General features: G+C 30.0%; 1 long non-coding RNA gene across 1 annotated transcript in view; it reads right to left on the bottom strand.

The window, feature by feature from the left end:
- The window catches only part of LOC137636673 (uncharacterized), a 29,135-nt gene that overhangs the window by 19,560 nt on the left and 4,575 nt on the right, over positions 1 to 5,000 (bottom strand). The window lies entirely within an intron of this gene.

Here is a 5,000-nt window from a genome sequence, read left to right as displayed (position 1 = left end):
TTATCCAGTCATTATGCCGTATAAAAGAGTAAGTTTACTTTAAAGTGCCATGGATTTAGTCCTGCTTTGGAATAAACATATATCATTTATTCATAATATACCGGATGATTCTATATAAATACTTAGGCGTGTGTTTTCTTATGTAAAGGGCATTCGGTTCAGCTCATTCAAATCTAAAGATGAATTAATGTTTACCATAGGATATACGAAAAGAAATATCACATCCCCAACAACAACAACAAAAATTGATGGAACGATAAAATTTTACATACGAAGATGTTGGAGTGATCGTACATGAGCCACAAGTTTATACACGAAAACAATATATATATTGTGAGGACAAGACGAGCAGAGAGAGAGAGAGAGAGAGAGAGGAGAGAGAGAGAGAGAGAGAGAGTGACAATTTACTGAACAAGCAACGGTCACTATATTACAGAGAAACTTCTCCCAACTGCCAAAATCATTTGTGTTTTCATTCGAATATAAGTTATAAATATCATGGCGGTAGCCTCATGAAATATACATTATTATACATTAAAATAAAGCTCTTAAAGAGCGCAACGTCGATATACAAAAATTCAATTTGTGGAGTAAATGATAAAGTTACAATATACTGAAAAGAGTTCAGGAGGAGGAAACACGGCGGGTAAGACGATGTCTTTACATATATATATATATATATATATATATATGGGTAGGACATATAATGAGAATAACAGATAACGGACATCAAGAATAAGAAAATGGGTTCCTAACATTATAAAAGAAGCAGAAGGAAGAGAAGACGATGGATTGTCGAACTGAGAAAGTTTGCGGGTGTCGACTGGCATAGAAAGACCATAGTAAAGAAATGCTTATAAGTATATGTCTCTCTCTCTCTCTCTCTCTCCCTCTCTCTCTCATTTATGGATACTAAAAATTTGAAAATTTGTATATACAATTTAGTAATAAGGCTATACATATATATACACGTATATATATATATATATATATACTGTAATATATATAAACGTGTGTATATATATATATATATATACTGTTTATATATAAACGTGTGTAATATATATATATATTATATATATCTGTTGAATAAGATTTTTCATAATTCTGACCATCCTTTACATTCAGATCTCCCTGGACAGTTCCATCCTGTTCGTAATACTAGACATGCAGTTAATTCTAATAGCCAGGCCTTCTCCATCATGAGGCTAAATACTACACAGTATTCTAGAAGTTTTATTCCAGCTGTGACCAAGTTGTGGAATGATCTTCCTAATCGGGTAGTTGAATCAGAAGAACTTCAAAAGTTCAGAGTTGCAGCAAATGTTAAATGTTGAACAGACTTACATAAGTCCTTTTATAGTTTATATATCAAATATCTGTTTTAATGTTAATGTTTTTAAAAAAAATTTAATTTTTCATTACTTCTTATATCGTTTCTTTATTTCCTTATTTCTTTTCCTCACTGGGTGATTTTTTCCTTGTTGGAGTCCTTGGGCTTATAGCATCTTGCTTTTCCAACTGGGGTTGTAGCTTAGCTGTTAATAATAATAATAATATATGTATATATATATATATATATAAATTCATATATATATATATATATGTGTGTTTTTTATATATATATATATATGTGTGTGTGTTTGTATATATATATATATATGTGTGTGTATTTATATATATATATATATATGTGTGTGTGTATTTATATATATATATATATATAATTCTCTTTTTCAATATATATATATATGTGTGTGTGTGTACATATATATATATATATATATATATACATATATATGTATATACCAATTGAGTTTGTGAATAGTAATTACAACAAAAAAGTGAGTTACTAAAAAGGGAACGAAGATCTAATAAAAAAGGTTTGCACAATATCACCAACATTGCCATATATGTATGGAACTATTAAAACTCATAAGCCAAATTATCCAGCTAGGCCAATAATAATAATAATAATAATAATATAATGATACGTCTGGTCACTCACAGCAAACCCCAAGCTACAACCCTAGTTGGAAAAGCAAGATGCTATAAACCAACGACTCCAACAGGGAAAAATAGCCCAGTGAGGAGAGGAAATAAGGAAATAAATAAACTACAAGAGAGATAATGAACAATTGGAATGTAATATCTTAAGAATAGTAACAACATTAAAATAAATCTTTCATATATAAACTATAAAAACTAAATAAAAAAAGAGGAAGAGAAATAAGACAGAATAGTGTGCCCGATTGTACCCTCAAGCAAGAGAACTCTAATCCAAGACAAGAAGAAGAAGAAGAAGAAGAAGAAACACTCAAAGTATATTTGAATAATATTAATTGAAAGGAAACAATGAAATATCAACAATTGTGTCATGAAATAATAGAATTAACGCAGGAAGGAAAACAATAAGATAATTATAACTAATAGGAAATAAGGACGCAAAGAGAATCAGCTCTCTCTCTCTCTCTCTCTCTCTCTCTCTCTCTCTCTTTACCTTAGATTTGAAACCTTGTATATACAAGTTTATTTCTCGACGTTTTGATACCTTAAGTATATATTTCCTCAATTTTTTTTCTCCAAAATATGTTTTTTTTAACTAAATGTCAGGGCAATAGCACCTTAAAATATAAGCGAAATATGGATAAAGGATGGAAGAATAATTGAGAGAGAGAGAGAGAGAGAGAGAGAGAGAGAGAGAGATTCTGGGTGCTTAGACGAAAACAATTGCCACATGGTGCCAAATATCAAAACAATATTCTACTTCAAGATTAAAATTAGAATTAACGAGCAATAAATGGTTTAATTTTAATCAACATAAACCTTTATTACGCTTACCAATAAGATATCCTTTCTTTAAATAACTACGGGAACAGGAGAAGACCTAAAAATATCTCATAAAAATTTGGAGAGAAAAACAAAAACAAAAAAATCGTAAAAAAGACATCATGATGAATATGTTATTTATGTAAATATATCGACAAAATGCTGTAAGGAAGAAAAGACAATTGATATATTTACTGAATTCCATTATGGTTTGCATAAGAGAATTATATATATTTAATGTGTTTATTGGACATTAAGAATACCAGAATAGGTTCCTAGAGATTGTAAAAGAAGCAGGGGGAATGGAAGAGAAGACGATGGATTGATGAATTAAGAAAGTTTGCGGGTGTAAACTGGCATAGAAACACCATAAACAGACACAGTGGAAGGACATGTCTGAGGCCTTTGTCCTGCGGTGGACACCAATTCAAAGGTAATTAATTATGAAATATATAGTACATATCATGAAATATAAAGTAAATAATAAAAAATAAACGAAGAAGTAAACAAAAAGAATTAAAATAATGGAAACTAAGTAAATACAAATTATTATAATAGAAAAGAAACACAAAAATACAAAAGTGTTTATATATTTACACAATTTGTGTAAAATATCAACAATTGTGTAAAGATTATAAAGTCTTTTATAGATTATGTAAGAAATATTTATTCTCATTCTGTTACTGGTTTTAAAATATTTCATTTTACCTTGTTTCCTTTCCTCACTGGGCAATTTTCCCTGTTGGAGTCCCTAGGCTTATTGCATCCTGCTTTACAAACTAGGGTTGTAGCTTAGCTAATAATAATAATAATAATAATAATAATAATAATAATAATAATAAAGCCTCTTTTAGAAAAATTCTTCTAACTTAGATAAGTGCTGAATATGAATTGTGTGTGTGTATACTAATAATGGCTGATGATTCACACACAATGTAATATTATATATATATATATATATATATATATATATTATTAAAAGTCATGTTTAAATGCATAAGCCTAATGCAATAAATTGCATTAATGGAGAAACAAAACAACAATACAAAGGTAATTAATTAATTATCAATTATTAAATAATACTACAAGAATGTATAGGACACTTCATGAAATTTAAATTACAGAAGGAAGAAAAGAAAAAGCTAATTCGAATGGCATATAGGCCTATAGATCGCGAAGAAGAAAAATAACACAAAGAGAATTGAAATGAAAGAAACTAAGGAAATATGAGTCACTAAAATCGAAAGGAAACTCTCTCTCTCTCTCTCTCTCTCTCTCTCTCTCTCTGAGAACGTGTGTACGTCACAGAGGGCGACGAGGCGTTGCCAAATCTCAAATTCATATTCTACTTCATAATCAAAAATGAATTTAACAAGTTATATAGTTTTAAATTTCACGAATATGAACATTTCTTATGACTTTCTTTTCTATATAATCCTCCATGTTCATAGAAATGAACACTAACCATTCAATTCTTTTGAACATGTGGCAACATTGTTTTTCCCCCTTCACCGTTGGCATCCAACCAGGAATTTTAAATAGCGTAGCATACTTATATTTAACTCTATTATTATTATTATTATTATTATTATTATCATTATCAATTGCTAAGCTACAACCCTAGTTGGAAAAGCAGAATGCTATAAGCCCAGGGCCCCAACAGGGAAAATAGCCCAGTGAGGAAAGTAAACAAGGAAAAATTAAATATCTTAAGAACAGTAATAACTTTGAAATAAATATTTCTCATATAATCTATAAAACCTTTAACAAAACAAGAGGAAGAGAAACTAGATAGAATAGTGTGCCCGAGTGTACCCTCAAGCAAGAGAACTCTAACCCAAGACAGTGGAAGACCATGGTACAGCGGCTATGGCACTACCCAAGACTAGAGAACAAAACATCTCTGTAAAATAAGCGTTATTCATTTATACAACACAAACAAGCATTGGAAGACCCAGGCATACATGGCTGAGGTCTATGAAGCGTGAAGTAGGAGATGATGAATGGAGAAGTATTGAATTAAAAGATTAATATAGAGACGACTGGGGAAATCTAACCGAAGCCCTTTGCGTCAATAGGCGTAGGAGGAGATGGTGATTTTATTTATATTTATATATATATATATATATATAATCATCATCATCATCTCCTATGCCTATCATAAATATACT

The sequence above is a fragment of the Palaemon carinicauda genome, unplaced genomic scaffold (genome assembly GCF_036898095.1).
Source record: "Palaemon carinicauda isolate YSFRI2023 unplaced genomic scaffold, ASM3689809v2 scaffold350, whole genome shotgun sequence".
Classification (NCBI taxonomy): Eukaryota; Metazoa; Arthropoda; class Malacostraca; order Decapoda; family Palaemonidae; genus Palaemon; species Palaemon carinicauda.
The sequence above is the reverse complement of the archived record's forward strand: the minus strand, read 5'-3'. Positions and strand labels throughout refer to the sequence as shown.